The sequence below is a fragment of the Molothrus ater genome, chromosome 13 (genome assembly GCF_012460135.2).
Source record: "Molothrus ater isolate BHLD 08-10-18 breed brown headed cowbird chromosome 13, BPBGC_Mater_1.1, whole genome shotgun sequence".
In the NCBI taxonomy this organism is placed as follows: domain Eukaryota; kingdom Metazoa; phylum Chordata; class Aves; order Passeriformes; family Icteridae; genus Molothrus; species Molothrus ater.
In genome coordinates, this window is record NC_050490.2 from 17611461 (window position 1) to 17629256 (window position 17796).

At 46.8% G+C, this 17796-nt stretch overlaps 1 protein-coding gene across 1 annotated transcript in view; it reads right to left on the reverse strand.

The window, feature by feature from the left end:
• CHSY1 (chondroitin sulfate synthase 1) overlaps positions 1–17796 on the reverse strand; it is a 76717-nt gene that overhangs the window by 5431 nt on the left and 53490 nt on the right.

Sequence of the window (17796 nt, forward strand, 5' to 3'; positions counted from 1 at the left end):
GTACACCAGAATAAAAACATCTTTAACGTGGCATTTGCTATTTCAAAACAGGAAGCCAGTGAGCTGAGATTAGATTCACAAGTCTTAGGAAAGCAGACCAACCAGCTTTACAGTCCTCAGCAGCTCAGGCAGTAGCTGATATCGTGAAAGGCAAACCAGGATGATAATGTGGAAAATAAACTGAAAATAAAACCTTGAGACCAAAGGTATATACCAGCTTAGATAATGGAAATTTAAAAAGACCACGGGCAGATTCTATGTCACAGCATAAATGTCATCAACCTGCTAGAGCTGACACAGCACCCTCATTCAATATGGGATGCAAACTCTGTTACTGGCAGTAGAATCTGCCACAGGAAACAGAGCAATAAAGCTTGTGTAAAAGGTCAGCAAAGAGCCAAACTCAATAAAAGGGAGAAGGTCTCAAATATGATGGCAATCAAACAGAGCACTAAAAAGGAAATCACCAGGACAGAAACCTTCTTTTACCAGCTGCTCAGAGCCAGCACAAGTCCTGTTTTATTAGGCCTTCGGTTGCATTTTTCCCATTATTGTGGACAGACACTGAAGCTCAGGGATAAAATTACACCTGGATTTAATTGCTCTATCTCAACAAGCTGCCTGTGTGCATGCTGAAACCTGACTTTGGGCGTATCGCCGCCAACAGCACGGAGCAGCCTGAGCCCACTGGGAGCAGGGATTGAATCTGAGCAAACGTAAATCACTGCAAAGGAGCGAGGGAGGGATTGCAGCAGGACTGAGAAAGAAAGGACGTTTATTTCGTGGGTCACCAGCAGTCCCCCACCCCCTTCTCCTTCAAGTTCACCTTCTTCCCGCTCTCCCCAAGTGATCCCTGCTGCGTGCACGCTGTCTGGGAGCAATCCAGGCCAGAGGATGGATGGATCTGCACAGAACGCAGCCAAAGGAGAACATCTTGGCCATGGCCCCTTGGCAGCCTCAGATGAGCTGCCTGTCGAGATGGATAATATCCCTTTAGAAGGCAAGCAGGACTGAACAGAGCGCCACGGGCAGAGGTTAGCCAGGCTTATCCCACGTCCAGCAGAGTTATCCAAACTGAATGAACCTCATGCTTTCCCAAGAAACACGTTTTTTCCACTCATCCAAAAGACTGTTCTTCATTTGTATCCCTGTATTGTTTCCTCTACTAATAAAGCTTTATGTTTTTGGTCACTTTGAACCTGGCTGCTGCTGTGAAGGGCTCTAGGAGACCTTAAATCACACCCACTTAGGTCAGTCCTGTGAGCACCATTTATTGCAGTGGAGAGCTCTCATGAGAAGAACAGGCTCAGTCCAACACTGCAGGACCCACTAATTCTACTGACAACACTGATCTATCCTCTAACACTACACACATGTGAAACTACAAGTATTAAATGTATACGGTAACCAATTTCACTGACATTTTAACAACAACTATAGGCAGAGGCTTTTCCAGGAGTCCTGTGACATCAGATAAAAATTCTTAAATCACATCATTAGGCCACCATTATTTAAAGGAAAATTTACAATAGGATTTAATTTCAAGTCTTGTTTTGAATTTATAAGACAACAAAATCAAGACCATGCAGCCTGAATGCATTTACTCCAAAATTGCTACCTAGGGCATTCTGAAGAGGAAACCATGACAAGCAGAAAGGCTTTCAGATTACACAACGAAGTTTTAATAGAATACTGATGGGTAGGAAAATGTTATGAAACATCCCAATGGAAGTAAAGATAGCAACCCCTAGCAAATGGCACAAATTAAAATTAAGAAGTGTATTTTAAAGCTCTGGCTTGCCACACAGGAGTAACCTCTTAGGTAGACCGGTTACCTTCTAATACTCCTTCCCGCCCCCTCCCAAAAGTAGCTTGCTTCAAAAACTGAGAATAAAACCTATCTCAGCAAGCCTTTAGTGGGGCTCCAACACAAAGCAATTTACAACTGAAGCATCAATTAACATGCACCTTGCTCCAGCCAAGAAGGTGGCAACTGCCCGAGCCCTGCCTCCGGCCAACCCTGCCGTGCAGCTAATGAGAAGCACCACAGTAGCCCGGCTTTTATATAATCCCATTTTTCAGGAGAATGCCTTGCAAGGCTGGCACATTCCATGTTTTCTCTGTGAAGTCTCCCCCTCTCCTGCTGCAGTGTCCCCCCTGTCCCTGGCACTCAGCAGCAGGCACGGGCTGTGCCAGGATCCCGCAGCTCTGATCCCCCCAGGGAGCCAAGGTACACCCCACACCAGCAGGAAACACAAAGAAGGGTGGTGGAAGGGGTTAAACAACTCCCTACAGAGAGTACAAGGAGTTACAAACCATTGCTTCACAGTGGCACCGAGTGCTGCACACAAAGCCCGAGTGGCCAGTGGCCAGCAGAGCAGTTTAACCCTTCTCGGGCCGAGGCACTGGTGGACACAGGACCCAGGGCCACAGAAGGGCTGTGAGGCCCCAGGGCTTTGTGCCAGAAACCAGCCCCACATGGATTCTCTTTGCTCACCCACACCTACACACTCGAAGGAGATGAAGGAAATGAGCAGCTCCCTCCGGGCCATTTGACAGCTCCACCAACACTGATTTGCCCAAATCATTAAGGCTCCCCAGCACTGGGTTCAATCACAAACAGGGGCAATGCCCACCTATCACCAATCATTGCCAATATAATTTCTTACCATATGTGGGTCCAAAGCACTGTGCTAAATATCACCAATTAGCACACACTGGCTTTTGACTCCATGCAACACTGGACAGCCATAAGGAAGACACAAAATCAGAATTAACTCTTGTGTACATCACCAATAGGTGGGTGGAAGAAGGCCATAGAGAAGGGAATACCTGTGATTTATTTGCTTCTCCCAGTCACTAAAGACGCACGTGGGGAGTGACACAAGCCCAGGACATGCACGTCTCCCACAGACATTACGTGCCAAATTCCCCATGCCTGTTACCAGAGTCTTGAGAGCTGAACTCTTGCAAACTCTTCTTCTAGTGAAACTGGTTTTTCTATGATTCTTTTTTTTTTTTAAAAAAAAAGAACCTTTCATGGATATTAATTTTGCAATGATTATATTCTAAGCATGCTTTATTCTAGTGCAGAGCACTGAGAGCATAGGGATACAAAGAAGAGCTACTCTTTATTGACCACTATTTACTCTAGACCTGTTGAAGCCTTAAAAACCCTAATGTTCCCCAAACCATTAGAGACTGAATGTTTAAACTGTGGTACAGCTGTTGTGGGCACTGCTGGCTCATGTCCAAAAGACCAACTGAAAGGAGAGAGTGTTATGTTCTTCATTTTAAATGAAGAACTCTTTTGCAGGCCAAAAAAAAGTGTACTGGAGAAAATGGACTTTAAAAATAAGACCAGTTTATGCAGAAACTGGCCCGCAGCCACGGATTAGCCCCCGAGGGCTTTCTCTCACAGCTCCAGATTGTGCTACCAGAGCCCAGAAAACACAGCCCCACAAGCCTCAGGAACAGCAATCATGGATAAGACATGTTCTGTGGCAGGTTTCGAAATGCCCAAGATGGGTTTCAATACAAAGCCCAGCTAATTGAAAGCCCAATGATGGTTAATGTCACTGAGCTCAGAGCACCTCTGTCAGGAGGGGATGAGGATGTGGGTCCCAGTGTGGAGCTGTTCTGCTACAGGAGCAATGCAGGTGCTGGGACAGCCCCACAGCTCGGCAGCCAAAGCCAGGCAGGATGCTCAGGTCCATCTCCTCCTCACAAAGATGTGCCACAGCTGGAGGCAAGGGGGCAGCTCCTGCTGAAAGGAAATTAAAGTCCTTCTGCTACCTCATCCCAAGGAACTGCACCAGCACCATTTTGCCACTTTGCACTGATTAACCACAACACATCTCCAGTTTTCTGGTTTATACATCACCAATACAGCTCAACTGATGAAAAATTTTGCCAAGGGAAAGGAGCAGCAGCATTTTGTGACTTCCCTCTGTTAGAGGGGAAGACTGTAGGGACACCCTGGATACAACTCTGCGTATTCAGGGTTCTTTCTGTTTAAATCCTGATGCTTTATATCCCACAGCTAAACACTGACATGACTGAAGCCACTCCTCAGACAGAGTTATTATGATGGAGACAAACACAGGGAAGTAATGGATAAACACTCACTTCCAGTGAACTTGGCCACTCGTTCATGGCTTTAAGCTCCCCAGTTGCCACCACAGGAAAGGATGCAGGAAATGCCACTTGCTGCTGGGAGATCAGACTTTCCTCTCAGCTGGCAGGTGAAGCCCTGAGCTCTGGAGCACGATTAAATGATGTGTTTCTTCAGACAAGTCACTTCTCACACAAATTTCATCATGTACTGCTGGTTCACGTTTGCTTTGTTTCATAAAGAGAGGCAACAAAATCATCCTGAGCAGTCGGTACTCAAAATTTCCATGGCTGGGGCAGCAGAGGCAGATGTGACCTCTGAGTGCAGTAAGCCCAGGCATGCTCTGAAGCAAGAAGTTTATTCTGCACAACACAAATGCCTCTTCTCATATGATCCTAAGTGGAACAGTGCTGGTCTCACTCGAGAGCCTTGCAGTGCCTCCTGCACTGCTCTCCTCTCCAAAGTATTCCAGAAAGGAAGCCAAGAACTCAGGCAAGTTTCAAGCACAGCAAACTCAAGGTCATTGAATTCCCAAGGAATCTGTGAATTAGGAGAGTTACTGCTGGAGTTCAAGCTTTTGTGAACCATACCAAGTAGCTGTTTAATTAAACAAGTGTTTTTATCCCAATCCTTTCTTGTTTAAGCAAGTAGAAGAGCTTAAAAATTACTTATTCATTTACAGTTTCTCAAACCAAGCAGCCTTTAAAGTATTTCCAGCTTGGCAAGGGAAAGAAGAAAACCTGCAAAAATGAATGGGTCTTCAAAACTGGCATTGAGTACCTCACCTCTGACCCTGAGCTCCACAATCTCATTACCCAAAACCTACACGTGGGAGCAGTCCAAGGCACTTGGGAACTGAGATCCTCCAGCCAGGAGGCAGAAAGCTTCCCTCCTCCTGGCCCTGCACTAAACTGAGCTTCATGGTCTAAATGAGGATACAGAAACCAGATAAAACAGAATGTGCCAGTGAGGATATTTAGATTTAACAGTGTAAACCTTAGGAGAGCTGGATGTGATTTGGAGGTTTTTGTCCAAAAGGTTCTGATTTGACAGAAACAAAAACAAGTAAAATACCACTAAACATTAACAAATGTTCTTCGCTACAGCTATTGAAGAAGCAGAACATGGTAGGTGCAAATGACTAATTGTCATTGGGATTGCCTGAGAAAGTGTAATCAAAAGTTGCTCCTAACATAATTTCCAAATTACGAGTGCTGGTGCAAAGTGCTGCTCCTCACAAGGCTCGCCCTTGCTCAAGTCAAGGCTCTGACCCATGGGGCAAATGATTCAGCTCTCCCTCTCCAGCCTCTGTCCCACATCCAAACAAAACCAGGGACACAGCGACTCCCTGCTGATTGCTCATTCAAAGGCCAGACTCAGGGATGATGCCAGATTACTTGCCCGCTGAATCTGCTGCATCTCAGCATTTCTTTTCCTTGTTGTCAACTCCACACTTTTACTCCACAGTACAGGCAGAGCACAAGAAAACTTGTTTTTCATTATGCATTTCAACAGGCCCGTGAAAGCCAGAGCCACAGCCCTGGAAGTCTGTATCTGCTCTTTCTCATGCAAAGTGTTAAGATTCCAGAGGAGCAGCACATGACCCTTGAAGGGGAGTTTCTTGGAGATGATGAGCAGAAAGCTTCTGACACTCTGGCCAATATATTTTGGATGCTAAAAACAGACTTAGAGGGATGCAGTCTCCTCTGAACACAGCCTACAGAAGAGAAGACCTCTTCTGGACTGCTGTGTGATTTTCCACCATGTGTTTTCAAGAAGCAGTAATGTAATCAATTTAGAAATACTTTTGTTCATGGAATTCAAAGATTCCTATTTGGGAGCTGCTTTCCACATCCAGTGGTTTCGTAGGAGCTGTGAGCCATGATGGATGAGGAGCTTTTTGGTCCACTTGGCAAGGCTACCAAAAGCTGCTGCTTAAAGGGGAGTGGAGAAGAAACCCTGGAGAAATTTCAGCTGCAGCCCAGGCAGCCACCCACCATCTCAGCATCAGCCCAACATCAGAAACCCAAGCTGGAGCAGCACAGCCTCCCTGCCAGACTGGATGGGGACAGCAGTGCTCCTGCATCACACACCACCCCAGAGCTCTGCCAACACCAGACTCTGCAAGAAGCCCAGGGGAAGCAGTGGCTCCAGGGGCTCTGTCTGCAGGATCCCTCCCTGCCAGTCCTGCCCATGTGTGCCCACCAGCACAGCTCCTGCTGCTGCAGGATGTTTCAGGACCCTCCACCCCAGAGCAGGCACAGGGGGACAATGTCACAGTACCAGCAATGAAGGACAGGGCTGAGGCAGTCAGCACAAAGCTCTTGAGCCTTCACAGGAGATTACTGTGAATTTAATTAGGCAAAGATTCAGCCTCACAATAGCTGCAGTTCTTCCCTGCATGTAAAAAGGTGGGGGTGTATTTTAAAAAACAGATTCATTTGCAAGACATTCATCACTTCCAGCTTAAGCAGAACCATTTTGGATGAGGAGAGCCACAGCCCCTTTTTCATGGCAACAGACCATGCTTGCTCATCCCTTGAGAAGATTTGTGTCAGGAATACACCTTTTGGAAAGGGCAAGGAAGGAAGCTGGAAATGCTGAATTAAATCCCCAAGACAAGGCCAACTGCTCAACTGCCTGTGTCAAAGCTGCTGCCCTCAGAGCTGCAGTGCCAGAACAGCCTCAAAGAGAGAGAGCATCTTCCATAACTTCATTTATAAATCCATCTGCATCATGCTTTCCTAACAACTGATGTAAAAGCACTTCTCTGCCAGCCACATCAGTATCAGCTGATGAAAACTCACAGAAAACTGGAAAATATAACATTTCTAATTCCTCTGCTGGTGAAGCCTCCTCCCAGATGCCACAACAGCCACTCCATGAGTGCTGCTGTGCTGTGCTGTGCCTCTGCCAGGCAAGCAGCAGGAAGAAGGGATGTTGTTCAGGAGGAACTCTTGAAACCTCAGCCCCTTGCGAATTGCTGATGGCCTGTCCCTAGGAGGTGGCAGCTGCACACCACTTGAAGCTGGTGGGGTTATCTGAAACACAGAACCAGCCAGCATGCAAGTAACACTCAGGGCTCTCTCTGTCCACTTGGTCCTGCTGGAACAACGAGGCTCTGCTCGTGTCTCACTGGTGTCACCTGGTTTGCAACAGCACAAAGGACAAGGTGATGGTGAACACTGTGCATGGCACAGCCATCCTCCAGGCTTGGATCTCACTGAGTGCTCCAATGGTGCTCTCCAGCTGTTTTCTCCAGGGTCATGCTGAGATATCCGTGGTTGGCTGCTGCTGAAGGCTGCTCTGCTCCGAGCTGGCAGCACGAGGCTGTGCTGGGCTTCCTGCTCAGGTCTGCTGTCTGCAGTAATCACAGTCACAGCAATCACAGAATATTCTGAGTTGGAAGGGACCCAGAGGGATCACTGAGTCCAACTCCTAAGTGAATGGCCCATACTGGGATGAAACCCACAACCTTGGTGTTATTAGCACCATGCTCAGCCAGCTGAGCTCATCTCAGTACACCCCTCCCTGGCATCCAGCAATGAAGGAGGAGCTCAAATTAAACTGGATTTAAAAGAAATCTCCTTTTACTCCTGTTGGAAGAAAACTAGAACGAGCTATGGAGTTCCTCACAGACCTCCCACAGAACCAGTGCCCAGACACAACATTTGTGACACAGGCAGAGGGATTCACTCCTCTTTCACCCTCCTGTGAGCTCAGAGTGGTTCTTCATCTTCAATCTGGTTTTTCAGCCAGAGCCACCATTTCTGGAGCTGGTTTGAAGACTGCCTCCAAGGGCCTGGACTCAATCACCAGCTTGTTTCACACGGGGAGCAGCACAGGGTGACAGTTTCCAGGGCTCACCAAAGCTGCACAGCATTGTTCTCAAGTGTCTATATGAAACGCGTGCACTTTTTTTTTTTTCCCAAGGAATTGTTTAGCAATTGCTCCAAGGAGGGGAGGGAAATAAAGTCACAAACCCTTGTTTTATGTGGAGAAGCCACATGTTTCAGTCAGCCCACGAGGATCCACAGCTGAGCCCTGGCCTGGGGAGAGCAGAGCTTTAGGAGGCTGTGGTGGTAATGAGCAGTAACGCAGCTGCTGCAGAAAGAATTTCCACAGTGAGATGATGATTGCACAAGGGCTCCTCAATGCTTGTACCATTACCACGCACGACTTACAGCCTTCCTGCTCTTCTGGGCTGAGTTTAAAAACAAAATCTGCCCTTTGTCTCATCACTGGAAAACACATGTACATCATCCAGTGGAGACGTGGCACTGCCAGAACCATTCCATGACAAGGTCCCTGCCTCAAACAGCTCTGCCATCTAAAATAAGTGCAATACATGGCAGCTGGGTTAGAGAAGATACAGCTCCTTGATCAATAAGGGATCAACAGGCAAGGTTTGCCCATTCAGAGGGCTGATAAATCTCTCAAGAATTTGCCTTTCCTGCCCTGTAACCCAAAAGCACCATAAATTGAGCATTAATAGCTCTAACTACAAAGGTCACCTATTTTTATTGCTTGCTTTGCTGAAGCATGAGGGATAATATATTTAAAACAAGTCACTTTTTAGGAGAAAGCAGTGACTTACTAATTACTCATTTGGATAGGGGTTGGCAGGGTGGGTGCAGATTCAACACCCTGGAAAGAAAAATGGTGAAAGAAGGGAAAAGGGGTGAGAGAAGGGAAAAAGGTAATGAAAGAAGGGAGAAGCACGTGCACAGGTCTGGGACCAACCCATTCCTCTGCAGTTTCACATATGCTCAGAACTAGAAGGAAGGCAACATCTTTCTAGGCAGCCACAGTTTTTTATTGTCCTCCTGTCAGTGGAACAACTTTCTCATGATTAAAACGAGCTGTCAGGCAGACTGGCATTTCCCTCCTGGCCGTGTCCAAGGCAGCCCGTTCGTTCAAATATGGTTAAAGATTTCACACAGTGTTGCTGGCTAACTGTATATGGTCTGAGGTTTTCTGCAAGTTTGCTGTCTGGCACAGCTTGGACAAGGAACAAGCAGCATTACTCTGCAGCCCTCTGTAACCAAGTGCCTCTTGCATTACACACAGTCTGTCAGAGCCAGGGCTTCACCTCCACAGGGGTGTTTAAGCCTTGCTGATGTTCACCATCCATCATCCAGCTCTGACAAAAAGAATATTCAACTGCTCCCTTTCTAATGCTCTAAATTAAAACAGGAGATGTGGATGCTGATAAATCCAATTATGCTGAATGTAAATGCATTAGAAATGGAAAGGAAAAAAAACCAGTCTCAAATACTCACACAGCTTGGGGAAGGATTTGCTAATCACACAACACAAGTTAACTCTCTTTTGAATATTAGCCACACATACAAAGATTTTTGGGTCTTTCTAGGGTCTTCTTTGCTTCCAACCTGGGGCACACTTTGTTCTGCTGGCTGCAGCCAAGCTGCCACAGGCTCCAAACCTTGTGCCCATTGCCTGCAGCTACCATGGCTTGGTCCCTCCATCCCTCCAGCTGAGGCCTGCAGCCTACGAGCCTCAGCTTGCACCCAGCTGCTGCTTCCTGTCCCTCTCCCTTGGCCACTGCAGCCTCTCTAGATTTGGAAACCAAGCAGCTTGGAGGAATTTGTCATTTTCATTAGTGACTTTCCCATACTCCACTGACATTTTTCCACTCATCTGGGAGACAGGGGCGATGGGAGATCTGCTGGGTGGGTTTGCCTGTTGGGTCAAGGTCCTGCTGCTGTGAGCAACCCCACGTGTGCTCAACAGAGAGAGGCAGGGAGGGAGGGAAAGCATTGCTGAGAATGCAGAAGGAGCTTTAGCCAACAGATGGAGAAGGCCAGTGGAGTCTGCAGCTTCCTTCAGCAGACAGCAATGCCTTGTCTTCTTATGACCCAGTTTTAGTTGCTGATCGAGGACATTTCAGGGATTTGACTCGTGAATAGCAAATTACTTGTGCTGGCTTTGCCAAAAAGCCTTCTCCTTGCTGCAGGAAGCCTGGGTTGCTTTGAAGTAGCTCCTGAACCAAGACAATTTACAGCCTGACAGCCTAAAGCTGCACTGGAACGGGCCCTGGTGTCCTCGGGGGGCTGTAAATCACCGTGGCTCAGAGGCAGCAGGCAGGGTCCTGCATGGGGACTGTGTTCCTCTGCTGTGCCACAAAGGCACGGCCACGAGGGAGCCAGAGCCCTTCAATGGGGCTTTCAGAGGGACACACAGCACGGCTTTCTGCCCTTTCCTCAGAACTCCTCCGAGATATCCCCGCAGCATCTGAACTGCAGGTTGTTCCTGAGCTCAGTGCGGTTTTCAGCTGAGCTAATCCGGGCTCTGACGTGCATCCCATGAGCAAATAGGTGCTCCCAACTCCTAGCCAAGAGCAGGCTTGGAAACCTCCATCAAGAGCCAGATTTTGGGAACAGGCTCAGCTGGTGGCAGAGGGATCCAGGGCTGACTCAGTCCTGGGGGCTGCACCTTGTGTCAGAAAACCAAATGGGCACTGACACATTATGTGAGTCTTGAAAGAGCAGCACTGCTCAGCACAGCTCATCTGGCAGGGCCCAGAGGCACCCCCAGAGCCCTGGGTGGGAGGACAGCTCTCACTCTGCTCAAGGACATCTGTCAGGGACGTCCTCCATAGCCACAACCTGAGCTGGGATGCCCGATCCAGCAGTGCTTTTCTCTGAAGACTACAGAAAGAGCTTTGCATGGATTCTCACCCCCATTTCACGGCTGTTTTGCCCATCCCCATTGGGGATTTCCCATCCCAGAGCCAGGGAATGTCATGCAGGCTGCGGGACCGTGCTCTTCATCAAGCCCTGCCTTGTCTTGATGTCAATGCCAAAGTCAAATATAATCCACCCACCCAAACCAGATGTTAGAAACCTGTCTGCCTCTCTTCAGCTGTCCTCTGAGGTCTGGCCCCCTGTCAAATGCCTGAGGCTAGAGTTTTCTTTTTTATTTTTAAGGCAATGATAATATGTTCAAAGGCTCTTTCTTCTGTTTGGAGAGAGCAAATCTACACCTGGTCCAGAAGTGCTTCAATACACACCAGCAACTAGCAAATCTCTGCCTCTGAGAGAAGTTTGGCCACTTGACTTTCAAAACAGTTGTTTCCTCCCTTCACAGAAATTTTAACAGCTAATTCAGTAGTGCCACAGAAACAGAGGCAACAAATCGAGCCAAATCTGTTCAGTGTGCCACCTTTTTGTCAAGCAAACTGTCAGAAGAGAATTTTTATTCTCCCCTCTGGAATGGCATTTATTTCTACAGATCTTTAAGCCAGAAGAATACAGAGATGATCTCCTGGACATTTGTTTTCCATGGAAACAGTGCATTGCTGGATATTTCTCACAGATAGAAAAGGAGAGGAGCAAAGACAGAGGGAGAGTAGAAGGGAGAAGGACAGATCAGACCAGAAGGGGCAAGTTGGCAGCACCATTGTGCTGTCTCATAGTACTTCTTAAGTAAGAACCTCCTTTTGGGTACTTTATGTCCTAAAAAAACCCCAACACGTAGCAGGAGTCTGTGTTGTGCAAAGATGAGAGATGGAAAGCATTAAGCTGACCTTAAAATGTAGCTCAGGGGCCTGGTGCATCCCAGACTGTTTGGTATTAGCATTATCCAGAAAAGCAGCATTGCAGGATATTGGAGAAATCTATATCCGGATATTAAAACTAGTATTGAGTAAACTGTGAGGAGTGACTATCACAATCTGGTCAGACCACAAGCTTAACAAAGCCTAGGAAATAAAGCACTGTGACTAATTTGAAGCACATTAAAAGAAATCACATACAAACCCCACTAAATCCATCAACTCCCAAGGACTCTTCTTTGCCTCGTTTAGAAGGGGAGAGGACACAAACACATGAGATTTGCACAACATGTTGTAGTGCTCACTGCTTTATGCTCATTTCAAGCCAAAGTACTGCCTGTTCTTGAGGACTGGGATTTCACACTTGGAGGATTTCTAAGAAAGAGGTTTTATGGCTGGGACTGAAGTGACGTGGCCAGAACATGAGGACCCAGCAGAGTCCTGACCCCAGCAGGCACTGTCCCCTGGCAGCAGGGATGAGTGCCCAGGTTCTGGGACCCACCAGCAGAGAAACAGCATCATCTCAGCAGATGTACAATGTTATTTGCAATGAGACAAGAATTCTATCAAAGAAAACCTCCCTCCCCCTGGAAATCCACGTTCCTGGGCTCCCTGCATGTTGCATTTCTCCTGTGGCATTGCCCTCCTGTCCACTCTGCAGGGGACAGAAACCACCCAACCCAGCCTCTCTGCTTTGTCAAAAGGTTAAAGGGAAAGTAAAACAACCCCACAGCATCAAAAAACCCACATCAAAACCCAACCCTACCCACAACATCCTTCTCATCTTCATCCCTCAGACAACGCACACTGGTACTGAGACTGGAATTGTCTTGAAAGGACATTTATCTGCTCTGGGCCTGCTTTGTGCTCCACAGGAGAGCAGCTGGACAGGGACCAGGTGGCTCAAGGCCACGAGAAGTGTGTGGTTACAAGAGCTGATGGCTCACTCAAGGTGGCAGCAGGAGCTGAGCAGTCCTGCACAGACACCCTGTTAGATAGGAAGTGGTGCAATAAATGCCAGCCTGGAAATTTCCTTACAGGAAAAGAGAAATACTGGAGACTGGAAAAGAGCAGATGACAGCAAGAGGTTGTAGTTTATGAGAGCAGTTGAGACCACTGCTAATAATTTGTGCCCTGAATGCTGCAGAATGCCAGGAGCACTGAACTTTGTGAATCATGATGCAGGTTTGTAAGAGATGCACTAATTCATGCCACTACTGAATGATATCAAATCCAAATGTCGAATCCACTCCAAACCCAGGGGTGACTTAGCCAGCTCTAGATTCGGTTTCTTTCTTCACTTCCAAGTTACAGAAACCATTACCCTGACATAATGGTTTAGGTTTTAATAGCATGAATCTTTTGGCCATAACCATGAAGGAAAAAAACAAAACAATAATAAATCTGTAAGCCTCAGTGGCAAGCAAAAGAATGTAATCTTGATTCTCTTGCCCACTGAATAATTATGCTTACATCATGCTAAAATAAAAGTCCACATTCTGCTTTCTGTTATTAAAAATACAAGGAAGAGATCAAACTGTCCATATATATGGAATTATAAAACCAAGCCATATATCACCCAGACCAAAGTATGTAATCACGACATAACAAACGGAGTTTAATACTCAGCGGAAACCACAGCTCTGGAAGACATTTAAAGGAATATTTCCATTTTCCTAGGTACTATATCAGGTTCTTGGCCAGACATTTTTGATTGCACTGTACTAAAAATACAGTCCTAGTTTCAGAAGACAAAAATTTTCGAAGCATGACGAAATGTGAAAGGTAATTGCAATGCACCGCTGAGCTATTTTATTACATTATCTAACATCTTTAAAGAGTAGATTAGCTCACAGTGCAAACATTCTGGTTTCCCTGATGTTTGAGTCCTGGCAGCGACACAAGCAGCAGGAAGGGCTGTGCCTGAAGACAGGAGAGTGGTGCTAGTGAGCTTCTGGAGCAGCTTTCCATCCAAGAACGTTGTGGAAGAGCTGCAGCCCCTTTGCCGAGGCGCTCTGGGAAGATGCTGGGAGAGGTGTGTGATCTCCTGCCAAGCCCTCCTCAGCAAAACTGAAACAGCCAAAGGTTTATCAGCACCAACTGGGTCTCACTGCTGACATAAACCAGGGGGGAGCTGATCTGAGAAGCTGCTGGAGCTCCACAGCCCCACCAAGCACTTGCAGTGGGCAAGAGCTGCCTCCCCTCGGCTGCCTTCATTTAACCCTAATTTCTTCCTACCTTCCTTTAACCCTAACTTCTTCCTACCTTCCTTTAACTCCAACTTCCTACCTTCATTTAACCCTAACTTCCTTCTATCTTCATTTAAACCTAACTTCTTTATACCTTAATTTAACTATAACTTCTTCCTACCTTCATTTAACCCTAACTTCTTCCTACCTTCATTTAACCCTAACTTCTTCCTACCTTCATTTAACCCTAACTTCCTACCTTCCCAGAAGGAACAGCACAGTGCTAATGTGATAATACCTTAAGAACTAAGGCTGCCCCAAATCACAGATGCTCAGCTCTTAGGAAAAGGACACAAGCCTGGTGAGAAACAGCAGCTGTGGAGAGAGCAGAAGGGACTCGCTACACCTGCAACAAATAACTCACTGCAGTGGATGAGATTTGTGCTCCACAAATCTCTGTTTACCTAGGAAATCCATATTTACAATGGCTGTGGTTATGTGTTCCTTCTACTCCCGCCAGTTACAACCAGGAGCAGGGGGAGCCTCCTCCAGCTGCTCCATTATTCCCATGGATTTTCCCTTCCTCTTCACACTCTGGCTGGTTTGTCCAAGAAACAGTTCTGGTTATGCAACAAAAAGCAGTGAGAAAGAATAATCACTAACCAAACTTCTGCTTCCTTTGTGCAGCCAGGCTCACAAACTGCTCCCCTTGTCAAGCACAGGCTAAACCTCCAGAAAACCAACGTGCAGGTGGGTCCAGCATGGCATGGGATGCAGGGAATAAGCAAATGGCTCTCAAGAAGGCAAAATGGAGGAGAAATATTTGGGTTCTTAGTCAAAAGCAGACAGTAGCTGTGTGCTGCCATCACCAGTATATGACATTACAGTTTATTGCTCCATAAAACTCAGTTTTAAGCTCAGTTTGCATCCTGAAGGCTGTTTGAAAGCAGCAATTTAAATGCAGGGTTTCAAACACAATGTTACAAAACTGAAGACCCATTTTAGACAAGATTGAATGAATTGTATTTTGAATGTTGTTTTTTCTAAAACATGTACAGCCTGCCATAAAAACTAGTGAGAGAAACTACAGCCAGAATACGAGGTGTCAATGGTCAAGCATATCCTCATTAGAGGGTGGCCAAGTGATATTTATTTAAAGTGTTACACAACTATGAATTAAACATTTGTTTTGTGTCACCCAGTAAAATATCTGAATCTCATTTTGGCAGCTGTGCAAATTCTACCTCAACTGCATTGACGACTGACTGTACTTCTTTTGACTTTCATGCAGTCTCTCTTCTGGTTTTGAGAGAAAAAACCTGAAAATCAAGAATGCCAAAAATGCAGACATTGGTGTATCAGCCCATGGTATGCAAAAGGAGGATGAAAGCAGATCACCACTCACGACATCGCCTCTATTAAGGTTGCAGATGGAATTACAGCATGATAATTAAAGTTCTGGAAGACTTGGCAACCTTATCCTCTAAGAGTGACTCTTCTAAAAGATCTAGGAACATGGACTTTCTGTTCCTGGATCGATGGTTTAAACAGGGAACATATCTAACACCATTTGGAGGTCTGACCATCAGTTCCTTCCCCCACTAAGGAGAGAAAGAGCCTCACAGGTTTTGGCTTTGAAACCCCTCAGAGATCCTCCTGCCCAAGGTGGCTAAAGCTAGAGATGACACTCCACCAGAAACCCATGTCAGCCTGCTATTAATACTTGCCCAGTCTTAAAAGTGTTTTGGCATGGTTTTAACAGGACTGCAGGATTTATTCCATTTGAAATGCTCTCTGGAGCCCACAGCAGAGCAATGCTGCTGTGTGCCACTGTTCCATTCACTCAGCAGTAGAAATGTGCCACTTCTACCTCAGAACAGGCCTGGAGAGCAGAACCAGCCTCTGCTATGCAAGGGACAGCAGTGGCAGGTGGCAAAATAGTCAATACAAAAACTCTAACAAGAACTGAAACAGGAGCTGTTGACACCTACTTCCATTGGGCAAAGCACATTCAAAAATCACATTCTACAGACCAGCATTTACTTCAGTAAATGGCACAGAAAAGAATTGTCACCACATGCACTGGCCATTGGAGGGTTTATGATAGATAAAGCAGGAGTAACAAGACAGGAAAGGCACTTACAAAGAAAGTCCAAATTTGACCACTAGGCGTGGGTAGTTACTACCTGACAGTATGGAAATAGGCTTCCATATTAATTCAAAGGTGTAAGAAGATCCAAGAGCTGAAAACAAGGACACCACACTATCAAAGTGGCTGAACTTTTGAACAGCTTCACCCAAATGAAAAAAGTGGGCAAGATTATATATTACTGCCCAAATGCTCTGAAATCAGATTAAAGCCTATTTTAAAAAAATAGTATTTTAAATAAAGTCTCTGGAAGCTGTTGCACAGAGCATCCCACTTGCTTTACATGTGACCAACCATCCTGTCTGGACCAGAACCCCTAAATTATCCATACAGGTCATTACCTTACACAACTGTCTTTATCTTTCTCCACTTGTCCCTACCCTTCATAGTCCTGTATTAATTAACTTTTATTTCAGAGCTTCAGAAGAGCTTCCACCAGGATCAGGGAAGGTTTGGTGTTAAATGTAGTTCTGGTAGCAAAGATATGAGTGGAGAAGGTCAGGGGACATGGGTGGGCTTTGCTCTGAGAAGTTGCTCAGCATCTCTCACCAGACCAAGTCCCAAGTAGGATATAGACTTTTTTCAGAGAGGTCTGGCTAGTTATCCATGGAGAAGGTCACTGTAGGTCACCAGAGCTGGTGTCAGGAACAATTCCTATCCCAGGGCAGATGGGAGGCTAAATCCTTCCCCCAGAGCCTCTCCTGCTGCAGTGTGGGATATGCCTCTCTCTGAGGACCACTTAAGCATCTCTCCCCTAATCAATCATCTGTCTGTGGAGATCACCAGGAATTAACCTCATCCCTCTGGAGCAGAATTGGATTAGGCTGAAATTCCTGAGTTACCACGGGCACACCTGGGAGAAACTGAGCAGCCTGTGAAGCACGTGAGATCAAACCAGCAAAGCCCGGGGGGGACACCAGTGAGTGCTCTACAGGCTACAGCTCCAGACACAAACCCTGCCTGCTTTTCCAATCCCTCGTGCTCCAATCTGGGGCAGGAGCAGCGGCCTCAGAGCCGGATCTGCAGCGCTGCTGCCTCTGCCAACAGCAGCATCCAAATCCCCAACGGGGAACAGCCAGGGCTCCGGGCACTGCCGTGGGCTGCACCTCGTGGAAAATCCATTGCCAAGCCCTGGGCTGAGCCAGCCCCCAAACCCTGCCAGGAATGGGCTGAGAGCAGCCCCAGCCTCCCCATCAACGTGGACCTGCAGGCACACAAGAATCCTCCTGGCACCGGCTGGGCCGGTTGCACATTTTATGCTGCCTTGGTAATAATGACACTGCTTTGGAGCAATGCAAGCCTCAGCCCTGAAGGATAAGAACTGGAGAGCAGGAAGTCCAAGTTAAGCTGTGGGCACAAAAAGTGACTTGGGATTAAGCAGCGTTTTGCTTTGCTTAGACTATTACCCTGGGTGGAGCACAGCAGCTGGGCCAGACATCCCTGAAAGGCACTTTGCTGTGCAGGACAGCTGGATCCTCTGAGTTTTGTGCTGGACTCCAAAAAACTGCTTTGAGTCTGAAAGAGCAGCAGAGAGGGAATGCTGACTCAGAATTTTAGCTTTTTCCCCATGCCCCACCACATCCCAAGAGTGCTAGAAAGGTGCTACGTTCCCACACCCACAGCAAGAGGATAAGGAACAAGTAATTTTTTGGGCTCACTGATACAGTGAGAAAACGTATCAGTGCAATGCACCAAAGCTCAGCAAACTGTCTTTAAAACGCAGCCTGATTTGTGTCCAGAGGAAACCAGCGTTCTGTACCAATTCTTC